Raw genomic sequence first — 14,289 nt, 5'->3', positions numbered from 1 at the left:
TGGAAACCTATTCTTGACTTTTTGTCCTATGTAGCTACCATTCATAAACATAATTCAATTCAAATACAATTCATAAACATGGGGGTCCCTTACCTGCTAGGGACTTTCTTGTGGATGTCTTGACAATAGGCCAATAGGAGTGGAGTAGAAAGGCTGTCCATGGGTCATCCCTCACTCTTTCCACATGACCAGCCCACCCTCTTTTCCGGTCATATACTTCTCAGATGATGTCCTTTATTCCACTTATGTAATTTTTTCATGAACAATGTGCTACAGCAGACAGTGCATCATAAGTCTAATGTTTTAAAGTGCTAAGTTGAATATGGACGACGAAACTGGACGAGCCCAGAGGAGGGAGCTGTAGGGTGGGATCACCCCCTCTCCTTTCTAGGGGCAGCATGTCATGGTGGATAGGGTGCTGGATTTGAAGCCAGGAAAACTTGAGTTCAAATCCTACTTCAGATTATTTCTAGATGTATGATCCTGGTCAAGTCACAGCCTCTCTATATCTCATATTCCTCCTCTGAAAAATGAGGGGGTTGGACTCCATGGCCTCTAAGATCCGTCCTTGCTCCAAATCTGTGATCCTAAGATCCCTCATGCCTTCTGGCCTTCTTTTGAGAATATTATCAAAGTAAATTATTTCCTTAAATATCCAAGTTTTATGTCACTGTCATTTTTCATCTCTCTCATTGGTATTCTTTGCATTTCAAAATAAACAAAAACAGATTTTCATTAGGAATTAAAATGCTCCCAGAGTGAAAAAAAAAGCAAAACACATGGGTATAAGTCCTAGCTGTAACACTTATTAGCTCTGTGACCCCAAGCAAATCACTTGATCTTTTTGGACCTTTGTACAACTTAAATCACCATAGAAATGGAAGCTGTTATTCCTAAATATCTGTTGCTTGTGAAATCTTATTACAGAAATTCTTCTTTTTCATCTTTTTTGGCCTTTGTTTGCCTTTTAATAGTCTAAGGCCTAATAACCAGCCATGCTGGGGAAGCCGTTAACAAAACTGAAGTAGATGGAGTTTTTCTGGAAGCTCTTCCATTATACTTTTAGGACTACTCTTCTCTCCCCTCCCACCCTCTTCAAGATCCTTGGGCTTTCATGTTGCTACTGGATTCCGACTCAAGCTTATTCTCAGAATTCCAAACATCTGGCTGGCATCCCCCTGCATTGTGGGAACTCCACTGGACTTAGAGTAGGGGGACCTGGGTTCAAGACCCAGCTCTTCTACCCCTTAGCAGGTGTATAATCTTGAACAAGGCTGTTCTCAGCTTCAGTTTCCTCATCTATAAAATGATGCTAGATAATAATACTTATACTACTTACAGTGTTGTTGCACTTTGCAAATCCTAAAGCAATATAGAAAAACTATTTTCAAACCTTCCCCAAAATCTGTTTCTTTGTGTATAGAAATGTGATAATGTTAAATAGTACCTACATTCCCATAGACTTTTTGTAAAGAAAATAATATATAACTGTGAACTATTGCTTTATTATATTATTATTTTATTACCTCTACCCTTATTTCCTCTTCTAAACCTGTTCCTAATTTCCTGGAGATGAGAATTCATACTTAGGCATTAAAAGCATGATAACATCTTAATGCCTTATCCCTCTCAGGCAATTGGTGATTTCTACATTATAAGAGAGAACAATGATTTTTTTCCAAAGGAATAAAGCTCTAATAGTGGAATTTTAGACACTGTGACAGTAGGGAAAAGGCTGGAGGATAAGGCACAGAATGGAGTACGGAGGGGTTCCTGACCCAGCCTGATGTACCCAGTGTCAGTAGGACCCAGGACTTAGCCAAGGCTTGAGAGCCCAGGCCAAAGTCATTCTTATAATTGACAGTGAATCCAGAAGCCTTGACTTCTTTCCCCAGAGCCATCATGGGATGCCCTATGCCCTAAGGCTGCTGGGCTCACTCAGACAGCATTTAATCTTGGGTACAGCCCTAAAAGATTACTTATCTGCCCCCTGACCCAGAACTTGTTCTGGGATATTTCCAAGTACAACAAGTATATTTCATGTCTGAGTTTCCCTAAATGTGGGTAATAGGGTCCCCAGTTCCTACAGAAGCCCTCAAGGTAACAAATGTATATCTGGTAAAAGACAGTCATTTCATGCCACAGCACATGCAGAAGTCTTCAAAGAACTTGCAGACCATACAGAAAGCACTTAGGGTTTTCATAATATTTTATAAGCTCCCCTTGGAAGGGAATTGGCCTTGGAGTTGCCATTGTGGCAACACTGATATTCTGGTGAAAGCCTACTCTCCCCCAGTCCCTTCCACACTCACAGCAACATCCTGTGTTTTGGCTCTCCCACAGGAGGCAAGCACACTTTGGGGCTTCTGGACAACCAATCAGGCAGTCCAGCAGGCCTACATCGTCTTCACCATAATGGGAGCAAAGGAGCAAAGTCCCTGTCTCTTGCTCTCCTGTGTCATGTTTTAATCACCTTACTATTCTTCCAGTCGCAGGTGACATGGGTGCTGCTCTTTGACAGAGAGAAGACAATACTTGTGTTAGAGGTGGGAAAGCTGAGGCCAAAATGCAAACATAACTAACTGGCTAAAGATCACACAGGTAGCAAATAACAGAGTCACAGTTAGAACTCAGGTCTTCTGATTCTGCCCTACTTCCAGTCTATACCTTGTGAAGAAAGAACCCACTACCAACACCACCATTACACACTGACCAACCACAGCAAGTAAGCCCACATATCTTGGGAAGCAACACTTCCCAGGGCACCAGCCTTATTTTTTCCCTCTAAACTCCTACAGCCATCATCATGGAGGGAAGTAATCTTTGTGGAGATGAGACCTGACATCTGCTTCTGCAGGTGCTGCAGCCCACACCTCCTCAGCAGCCATAGATGCTAAAGACACAGAAAAGAAAGTTCTCTGCACCAAAGCCCTTAGCGCTGTTAAATGCATAACATGATTGATTTTGACTGGACAATTAAAAAAAAGTTTGGGGTTTTTTTGTTTGATTTTTTGGAGTTTTTCCTGATTTCGTTAGCATCTTGAAAACAAGAGTCTCCAAAACTTACAGTCTAAGGTAGAGAATCTCTTGAGGGGGTTTTGAAAATGTGAAGGGCCAAAGTTTATCCCAGACAAGCTCCAACATGTAATACAGTTGACTCTGGGCCCACTTTCTCACAGCCAGAACTGTTACATTTCCCTCATCACGGTTCTGGAGAACTCTGTGGAGTCTGTTTTTTCTGCTGTTGGTTCAAATCCTAACTATCTATGTTCTCATTTTACAAGGCTTAGTGACCAACTCTCCAAATCCATTTAAGCACTAACTTTGGGTAGCTTTTATGAAGGAATATTTACATCAAAGATATAGCAAGAATAAACTACAAACATTTTTCCCCAACACCTCAGGAGTATTATCCCCCTATACCACCTCAGTCTCTGGGGGAGGGGAAAGCAGAGGAGGAGGAGTCACCTTGCTCCCCCATATTCAAATATAGCCAAAGTCCTGGATTGTGTCAACACCTGGATAGTGTGTTCTATTTGTGTTTCCAAGACACAGACAGTTCTGGCCACGCATCCAGTGGAAAAGAGGCCCCTCTCAGCCACATAGCTGGCCAATACAGGATGGCCATGCGTATTCTAGTCCTCACTATTTCCTTGAAAAAGCTCCCAGACTCTCCACATGGACAGATACCAACTCAGGTGATCAGGGAATGCACAAGATCTTTGTTACAAATGGTTCAACATTAGAAACAGTTTCATATCTATTCATTAATTCTATTAATGGAAATTACATTAAAGCAGATGTATTACATCTGCTTTACTCCTGTACCCTAAGGACCACTGGGCCTATCCTTTTGCCCTACAACTAAAAGTTTCAATGAGTATTTTTCCCCTATTAGAATGTGAGCTCCTTGAGAGCTGAGACTGTCTTGCTTTTCCATTTATATTCCCAGCACTCAGCACAGTGATTTGTACATAATATATATTTAATAAGCACTTTTTATTCATTCATACAAATATGGCTCTTTCTACTGTCCTATGATATATTCCATGAGCCAAAAGGCATTTCCACATATTTAGTGTTAGATAATCTCAGGCCAGATGGGAAGTATCTGAGGCTGCCAGACATATGGGAAAAACTTTAGGAGCTTGGGTCTTGCCCATAAGGACTCCAGAAGGAACATATTCAGGTCTGATGAGTGGCTAATAATTATAAGTATAGCAGTTTAAGGTTTGCCATGCATTTTTAGATACATTATTTCATTTGATAATATAAGGAGACAAACAAAATCCAGAGAAGATGAAAGGTTAGGGAGGTAAGGAAGGACCAGAAAGGCTGGATGTTGACTGATAGCAGTAGGGAATAGGAAGTCCCTCTGAGGGGTAAAGGAGGCTCAGAAGGAGCCAACAAGCCCAGCAGTCTCATCACAGGTCCCTGGGCTGCCCTTTGGACAGAGGTTCTTGACTACATGCTCTCCCTGATGGGACGGGAAGGTGGGGGCAGGGGGGGACAAAAGATCTAGACCAGGAGTGAGGAACTTGTGTCTTTAAGGCCACAAGTAGCTCTCTAAATCCTCAAGTGAGGTTCTTTGACTGAATCCAAACTTCACAGAACAAATCCCCTTAATAAAAGGATTTATTCTCCAAAACTTGGACTCAGTCAAAAGGCCGCACCCAAGGATCTAGAAGGTCACATGTGGCCTCAAGGCCACAGGTTCCCCACTCCAGATCTAGATTGAATCCCAGCTCTGCAATCAACTAGTTGTGAAATCTTGGACTTTCCCTTCAACCCTTTCTCTCTGAGTCTTCTCATCTATAACAACAACAGTTATTAAAATCTATATTTTGTAGAGCAGTGTGCTTGGTATTGGGCTGATTCAAAGGTTAGACAAGACAGTCCCTTATCAAATGAAGCTGAGAGCCTAGAGTGATAAGACACAAATACATATAATGTTAGAGTACAATATTACATGATAGGAGCAATAGAGGAATACTGAACAAGGTGGTATAAAGAGAGAGGAGGGCCTTACTGACCTAGGAATCATCTGTGAAAAGGGAGAATTGAAGTCCCTTTCTCAGGGCCCTTCCAGGTGAGGCATTCTGTGATTCTGTAACCTGAGGAGTGAGAGAGCAACTAAGGTACAGGTAAGGAAGATTTCCTGAAAAAGGATTGGAACCAGACCTCTGGGCAATCAATCCCTCACTTTGAAAATTATTGCACCGATTGATGCGTGATTCTCTCCAACGCTTAAGTAGATCTATGATCATATCTACATGGATTCTAGTTCAGCCATGTAGCTGTTAAGTCCATCTAGCTCCCATCCCCACTTTGGCATAATTTGCTATGGGGGTCCACTAAGTGTGCTGAGGGCCTACTTCACTTTCTTCTACCATCAAGAAGGTACCAGTGGAGTATGTGAGCTATTCATGGGTCATTCTTGCTCTCTTCACTTCTAGCTCATCCTCTGGCCTACTTACTCACCTTCACACCAGCTGCTCTGCCCACCTAAGGAGTGGTGAGTCCTTGCCTGAGGCCACCATATCGTGAGGAGCCCCAGCTCATTTTACTTCTAGCTCTTGGGTATCTGATGCCTAGCCCTGTTGTGGGTACCCTCCATCCCTCATCCCCTTCCTTCTTCACCATCATCCCCTTCTCCCACCTTTCAGCTCTCCTTTGCGTTTTGTCTTCCCTATGAGAATGTAAACTCCATGAGAGCAGAAACCATCTTGTTTTCTTGTTTTTATACACTTAGCATGGCACCCAGCACATAATAAGCGCTTAATAAATGCTCTATCTTTCATCACGTGACCAGCCCATCTTCTTTTTCACTCACATATAATTCTTTGATATGTCCTTCACATCTCTTCTTGTTGTTGTTCAAGTTGTGTCCAACTCTTCATGACCCTGTGGACCATACTGTCCGTGAGGTTTTCTTGGCAAAGTTATTAGAGAGGTTTGACATTTCCTTCTCCAGTGGATTAAGGCAAACAAAGGTTAAGTGACTTGTCCAGGGCCTCCCAGCTAGTGAGTGTCTAAGGCCTTATTTGAACTCAGATCTTCCTGACTCTGGGCCCAGCACTATATCCATTGAGCTGCCCTCTTCACACTTTTGCTCCTTCACAATTCCTTATCTTTAACATTTCACAACCCATATTTACTTCACATCTCTTTGTTGTCCTCTGAATGATCTTTAATTTTAATTCTTTATAAATGATAGTATTCTATGACTCCCAGTCATACAATATCATTGGAAAAATTATATGAAAAAGATGGGCTTTTGATTAGGGAGAAGCTTGGGACTATAAAAAAAAAAACCCACCCATAGGGGCGGCCAGGTGGCTCAGCAAGTAAGATCACCAGCCCCAGTGTCGGGATGACCTGGGGATTGCATCCGGGCTCAGATACTTAGCACCACACCCAGAAATAACTAGCTGTGTAACCTTGAGCAAGTTACTTAACCCTGATTGCTTTGAAAAAACCCAACTACAATTGCCCCAAGGCATTCCAGTTGACTCTCCTCTTCCTGTTCAATTTGCAGTTTCCATCAAATATATATAATGGTTAAGTTCTATGGGTTTTCAATTCAATTACATGTCCTAAACTGAATAGGAATCATTTTTCAGATGCTTGATTTTTTTGCAGCATAAATAGTTAAGTGAAACTCTTTAGAGAAATCATAGGGCTCACTTGGGAGGTGGTACATTGTTTGGTTGCTTGATGAAGTCAGTGCAACACCATTCACAAGGACCTTTCCAGCTCTAAATCTATGATCCTGTGATGAATTTGGGATCTGCCACCAACCCCCTCTAACACAGTGATAAACTGTCTTTGGAAATTAATAATATGTCTTCTTGCTTTATGCCTTACTTGATAGTAATGATCAGTGTATGATAGAACAAGTTATTGCAGTTATAACCTTTTAAAATAGATTTTACTGATATATTTTATTTTTGTATTGCCTAGGTTTCCCCCTGTATCCTGCTCCTTACTTCCATCCAGAAAGCTATCCCTTATGACAAAGAAGTGTTTTTCAAAAAAAGAGGGGGAAAAAATCAGCAAAATCGATCAATATATGAAAAAAAAAATCTGATATTATATGCAGTGTTCCACACCCATGGATCCCTGTCTCTGCAAAGGAGCATCTTCTCATATCTCTTCTTGGGGGTGGGGGGAGGTCAACCTTATTCTTTGTAGCTCTGCAACATTTGTTTTCTGTTGCTCTTTCCCTTTACATTGTTGTAGTCAATGTGTATCTTGTTGTTTGGGATCTGCTTACTTCACTTTGTATCAGTTCTTAAAAGTCTCTTCATGCTTGTTCTCATGATTCATCACATTCATTCTTTCTTTTAGGACAGTAATATTCCATTACATTCACGTATCACAATTTGCTTAACCATTCCCTGGTCAATTGTTGTGATATCTTTTAAAAGAATTTTATAATTTTGGTATACGAATGGGAAGAAAGCCTTTAAGCTAGAGTTTTGCTCTGCTGAATCAAATGCTCTTCTATAATCAATAAACAATCAATACAGTGGAATCTCACATTGACATCTTTATATGTCAATCAATTGTATGAGGGTAAAGATGCATTCTACTATAGAATAGTGCTTGTAAAAAGCCTGACTGATCGCTTCTAATATCCTTACCAAGGAAGCCCTTAACTCATATATGGGGTATTCTCACAAAAAAAAATATGGTTGGGAAACAGGCATATAAGTTAATAATTGTGAATTTTATTTTGTTTATCTTTTTGGGTAAAAGTAAGTTCTTAGGTTTTGCCCATACTTTTGTTATCTTTCCTTCTTTCAGATACCTTGAAGATCAACCTCTCACCTCAAAATGGAGTCATCTCTAGCGCAGATCTCCTTGTATACTCAATTTAGAGCTCATTTACTCATGTTTATTTTCTACAATGCTGGTTCCTCTGTAAGTATATGAAGGGCAGTGATGTTAGAGTCCAATTGAGTAACTTTGTCTTTAATGATGAAAATAGCATGTTATCAAAATCTTTGCAGATATTTTCCATCTTTTGTCTCTGTCTTATTTCCATTTTCATCCTTAAATGTCTTGTAATGCCTTTGCTTAGGTCTTTGGACAAGCTTTCTTTAAACTGGTTTTCCCTCTCTACTTTTCTTCGTTTTTTGAGGCAATATAGTCAGTCACTCAATCAAACAACTAGTTTTTGTTCACCTTAGTGCTTGCGGCAGCCAGGCTCTGTGTTAAGCCCTGAGGATACAAAGACAGGTAAAAAGCAAAACAAAACAAACAAACAAAAATTAGGCCCCGCTTTTAAGTACTCACTGTCTAAGGGGGGAGATCACATATAAACAACTACGTACAAACAAGATTTAGACAGGATAAATTAAAGGAGTCTCAGAGTGAAGACACTAAGACCAGTGAGGTCTGGAAAAGGTTTCTTGCAGAAAGTAGGACTTTAGGAGAGACTTGAAGGCAACCTGGGAAGTTAGGAGGCAGAAATAAGAAGCAAGAGAGTACTAGGCACAGGGGATAGCCAGCAAAATATCCTTCTCTGTAAATTTTATGAAGAAAATTGTATTATAAACAGGTATTGCCTTTGTTTGCCATATCTCTCTACTTGGGAAGTAAGTTGAGTACTTGCTGGATGAGGCAACTTTCAGGCTCCTTTAGCCTTCTTATTATAGCGATTGATTTCATTGGTTAGAGTGTTGTTTGAAATTAATAGAATCAGTGATGATTTCATTTGCTTCATATTTTCTGTTTTTCATCGTTTATAATTTGTTTACATGGGTTAGGTCAGAGTTGTTATAATTGGGTGCCTTAGCTTTTAATTCATTTTTATTCTTTCTTTTACTTTTGTGTTAATTTTGATCTTTGCTCCAACAAGTCAATTGTCTGACTATACACAGACAGCCTATTCAAGAATGACTCCCACATCAGTAACAAGTTATTTCCTGTCTGCTAAAATATAACCAGTTTCATTTTTTGTGATATCATCCAGTCCCCAACTAACCCAGCTCCTTCTGATTCTTTTCTCAAAAATAGTATTCATGAGGCATAGGCATGAGGCTTCTCCCATTCCTGAACCCTGAACCATAGTCTCCAACATATTTTTCATCATACTCACCTATTCCCACTTTTTCATTGAGGTCACTGACTATCATAGTATATGTTGATTTAATCTGGAAGGTTTTACAGAGTCTTCTGCAACAGATATTGGCACATTAACTGCCATTATTTTCATGGTGGCCTTTGTATAATTATCATGAGTACTACAATATAAGATAGTTAAATGTCTCATGAAAAGATATTTCTTGCTGTCTTTGAACATGTGATAAAACCAACTCTGTATCCTTTTAAATTTGCTTTTCCAAGGAAAACCTGTGAGCCATCATTGCCTCTACCTTCGAATTCCTTCTGTCTTCTGATTTCATTTATTGGTGAGAATGTTCAGATTGATATCGTTCAGTTATTCAGTTGTTTATCAACTCATTGGTCATTGGACAAGGATACCACATTTAGAATGCCAGCAGCTAAGTTAATGTTGATCAGTAAGTCTGAAAACAGGGCCATTCTTAATACCCAATGTCCCTCTATAACTCTTCCACTGTTTCTGCAGAAAAAGGCCCATACTGTACCAACGGCCATTTTGTACTTTTCCTTTGTCCCATGATAACCTATAGACAAACAGCTCATCACCAAGTGACTAGCCTACTAATGCTGAACTTCTTCATCCTTAGCTAATCTGGTCCTAAGAAAGCAGGCACAACTTACTACTGGGACAGTACTGGTAAGGCCTGCCAAAGATAGTCTTTGAAAACCACCTCTATGCCATGATAAAACATCTGTGTATTGCTTTGTAAAGGATGAAATTCCCTATTACTGATTTATTCAGAGTCAAGTATTGCCTTCTTAAATTCCGTTTTAAATGAAAAGTATAGGCAGCATGGGGAAAGGACAATTGGGGCCAAGGGTGAAGAAGAAGGGGACTAAGTACAATAAACATCTCTGGCATTGTCAGGGGCCTAGTCCTCTTGCAGAGACCCATGGGATGAATCATAAAGTCATAGGACCTTAGAGCTAAATGGTCTGGAGATTATAGACCAATCCCCTCGTTTTGCAAAGTCAGAGACTGAAGTTCATATGAAAGAAGTTTACTTGCTCAAGGTCACAAAACAAGTCGGTGGCAAAATAAAGGCAGGGAACCAGATCTCCTGACTCCCATCTCAGTGCTGGTACCACCACATGAGATGCCACAACTTCCTCATCTATATACTTGTCACAGTCCATCCAGAGCAAGGGTGGGTGGGAGGGGAGAATGGGAAGTGAAGGGGCAATAGGTTCCTCAAGGAATGGGGTAAAGGCCTCTCATCTAACTATTGCCCAGTGAACATTGGGCTAAGTGAGGTCTTCCTGCCTCTTAGGTCTTTCTCCCTTCTCTTTTGTCCTTTGAGTTGCTGCCAGAGTAATGACATAGTGAAAAGAATACAGAACTTGTAGTTACAAAATCTGGACTCAAATCCCAGATCTGTCACTAAGCTGCCTTCCTGACCTTGGGCAAGGTACTTAACCTCTTTGAACCTCAGTTTCCTTATCTGTTGAATGAAGGAGTTGCACTAAATGACCAGTAAGTTCTCTTCCAAATCTAGATACATGATACATGATTCTAAATATAGATATGATTTTGTCACTCCTCTTCTCAAAATCCTTTTGAGGTTACCACAAGCCTCCCATAGGCAGCTAGGTAGCCCAGTTGATAGAGAGGCAGGTCCAGAGTCAGCAAGACCCATCTTCCTGAGTTCAAATGTGGCCTCAGACAGTTACTAGCTGTGTGACCCTGGGTAAGTCACTTCACCCTGTTCAATTCAGGTTCCCCATCTGTAAAATGAGCTGGAGAAGGTATGTCTGCCAAGAAAACCCAAAATGGGGTCACAAAGAATCAGACATGACTGAACAACAACAATATTGCCTCCCAAGTAAAGTTCAATCTTGTTTGCCTGGCATCCAAAGCCTTCTACAATCTAACATCAACCTGTCTTTCCCTTATTATTTCATATGATTATTATCTCCCATGTTATTCCATATTGCTTCCCTCCAGGCAATCTGTTCTTCTCCATTCAAACTTCACAACTCTCTCTTTCCCTGTTCTTGAAATGTCCTCCTTCTAGCTCTTTGCTTACTAAGCTGTTCTCAGACCCTGTTTGAATGCTACCCCCTTTATGAAGCCTTCCCTTAGGCTCCCAAGTCAGTAATGGTCTTTTTTCTTAAACCACATTCAAGATTCTTCTCATAACTCTGTACATTATACAGTATTCTATATTATTGTAATTGTTGAGTCATTTTCAGTTGAATAGGACTCTTCATGACCCCTTTTGGGTTTTTCTTGGCAGAGATACTGGAGTAGTTTTGCTATTTCCTCCTCTAGCTCAATTTATAGAGGAGGAAACTGAGGCAAACAGGCTTAAGTGATTTGCTCAGGGTCACACAGCTAGTAAGTATCTGAGGCCAGATTTGAACTTAGGAAGATGAGTCTTCCTGACTTCAGACCCGGCACTCTTTAGCCACTGTGCCACCTAATTATATAAATATATATGTATATACCACACAAATAACTATAACAATATATTACAATATGTTATAATGTAATGTATTATACAGATAACTATAATCTGTAACTATCTCACTAGCATATTGTCAGCTCCAGGAGGGGAAGGACCATGCCTCATCTAAATATGTATTTACTCCAGAGTTTAGAATTGCTCTGGAGTGGTCTATATATGATAATAAGAATTTAATAAATGTTTGCTGAATAAATAAACAAATAGAAAAGGAATCCCTTTTCCAGCACTCCCAATGGTATCAGGCTGGTCCCTCTTAGGCCATTTTGTCAGAGTCTGTCTAATCTCTTCAAACATTCTAGAAATCTTCTGCCAAGCCTGGAACAGAGACTAAGGAGACACAATCTACAGGATTAGATTTGAGGAACTCAGAAGGTCCCTAGAAGAGGAGAGATTGTGGTTGAAATTTTTACAAGAGGCCGCCCTAGAAAGAAGTGAGTTTCTTATTACTAGAGGTCTCCAAGGCCAGGTGACCACTTGTCAGGTGTTTTGTAGATAATAATATCTCAGATTTTTATGCTTTAAGGTTCAAAGAGGACTTTCTTCATAGTTCTTAAGGGAGGAGTGTAACTATTATTACTCCCATCTTAGGGGGTAATAATAGGTAAACTGAGGCTCAGAGAAAGAAAATAAATTGTCTAAGTTCACCTAGTTAGTAAATATAAGAACTGGGATTGGAATTCAAGTCTTCAACCTCAAATCTAATACTTTTTTTTCCTACACCAGGAATTCATGCTTAAGTGAAGATTGGTGAGTTTGAGGTGGAGTAATGCAAAAACCATATGCTTGGTACCTGTTTTACAGGGAAGGGGAAGGGAACAGATGGGAGATGAGAAGAGAGGCAAGAGAGAGGACCATAAGGAGAGAAAAGGCAAGAGAAGAAAGAGGAGCAAAGAGAAGGGGAGGAAAGAGAAAAAGAAGAGAAATTGAATATGTCTGTGCTTTAGTTTTTAACTCTCCCATGTGCACGCGCACACACACACACACACACACACACACACACACACACCACCCTTCACCAGATCTGAAAGACTGGGGAGGTAGAGGAAGGGCACTCTGATTTCTATTGGCATTTTCCAGGAATATCCACTGGGGAGGGGGCAGTAATTACTAGCCCCAAAGTAATTATCCCAGGCCCCATGTTGCTCAGACCTCTACAAAAGCCTGAAACAAACATTTATTAAACACCTACTGTATACAGCATTCTGTGGTAGGGAGGGGGAGTTGCAGAGTTTAGATAAGGAGCAGTTCTTATTTTCATGAAGCTTGCAGTCTAGTAGAGGATTAAGACAAAATGATTACAATTGATAATACATGAAAAGTAAAGGAAAGGGGCGGATAGGTGGTGCAGTGAATAGAGCACCAGCCCTGGAGTCAGGAGGACCTGAGTTCAAATCCAGCCTCAGACACTTAACACAAAAAATAGCCATGTGACCTTGGGCAAGTCACTTAATCCCAACTGCCCTCCAAAAAGCAGAAAGAAAGGAAGAAAGAAAGGAAGGAAGGAAGGAAGGAAGGAAGGAAGGAAGGAAGGAAGGAAGGAAGGAAGGAAGGAAGGAAGGAAGGAAGGAAGGAAGGAAGGAAGGAAGGAAAACAGAAGAAGAAAAAAGAAAAGTACAGGAAAGAGGTTGGAACTGGGGAAAGCTTCCTGGAGGAAGATTTTAGGACTGAACAGGTAGCAGGGACAGAGAGGTATGGATGGGGCATTCTAGGTCCAATGTAATAGGGCCTTGAGTCTTTGGGATGGTTATTGCTTATCTCCCATTCCTCTGCCAGCATTGAGTTCATGTTCTCACACTCTCTGCCAGCTCAAGAAGGCATCCTGGGAGAGGAGCAGTATCCCTCCCCTCCCCAGCCCCTTATTCGCAGTCGATGGGCCAAATAAACCACCAGGGAAGGGAACAGCTGAAGAATTTTTTGACCTCCTTCCTAAGCTGAATGTCTCTCTAGGGCATCTGTATGAAAACTAGATCCCCTTTCCCAGACAGTCCAGCTGGCCACTCCCTTCCCGCAGAGTGATGGCCTTTCTCTGTACCCCTCCATTACCCGGGAGAACCCCAGGACCTCATTCCACCTCTCCTTGTAGCACCTCCAATGGGTACCTATGAAATCCATCTTTACTCAGGGGTTAGAATTTAGGTTAATGACATTCCATTTTGCATGCTACTTTTGAGGGAGGCTTGACATGTTCCTAATGCTTTTTAATTATCTTATAAATTTATATCACTAAGTCACAAGCGAATGAGGGAGTATGAATGACTTAATGAAGCCCAACTCCACAGCTGGGAAAACACCACCAACATGTGGCTCTACCTGATGGTCGGAGAGGATTGCCATCCTTATGGATGGAGGCAGATGTTGTGGTTACTACTACTGCTATTATTCAGAAGAATATTATTATTACTAGTAAGACTACTAGGGAGGAGTCTAAGCTAACTTCCCCTCTAGCTCCATTTGTGGTGGTGGTGGTGGTGGTTGTAAAAAGCATACAGTTCTACATATAGACAAGGTGGGCCCTCCCCAATCTAAAACTCCAAGGTAGTATATGTCCTGTGAGACCTTTCTCTGGAGGAGATTGCAGCAGGAGCCTGAACCTCCCATCAGGAACTAAGCCCTGAAGCCTTGCTCCCAACCTGCTCTGTAAAGGTCTCTCAATCTCTCTCTCTCTCTCTCTCTCTCTCTCTCTCTCTCT

General features: G+C 41.0%; 1 long non-coding RNA gene across 2 annotated transcripts in view; it reads left to right on the top strand.

The window, feature by feature from the left end:
- Positions 1-14,289, top strand: part of LOC138149587 (uncharacterized) — a 56,078-nt gene that overhangs the window by 21,340 nt on the left and 20,449 nt on the right. For both annotated transcript variants that reach the window (XR_011165361.1, XR_011165360.1), the window contains exon 2: positions 7,810-7,926. This is a non-coding gene — a long non-coding RNA (uncharacterized lncRNA). The remainder of the gene's footprint in view (positions 1-7,809; positions 7,927-14,289) is intronic.

Source organism: Petaurus breviceps, unplaced genomic scaffold (assembly GCF_028583685.1).
Source record: "Petaurus breviceps papuanus isolate PSGF00001 unplaced genomic scaffold, PetGlider_PUasm1.0 90847, whole genome shotgun sequence".
Taxonomy (NCBI): Eukaryota; Metazoa; Chordata; class Mammalia; order Diprotodontia; family Petauridae; genus Petaurus; species Petaurus breviceps.
This window is presented reverse-complemented; position numbering and strand designations above follow the sequence as displayed.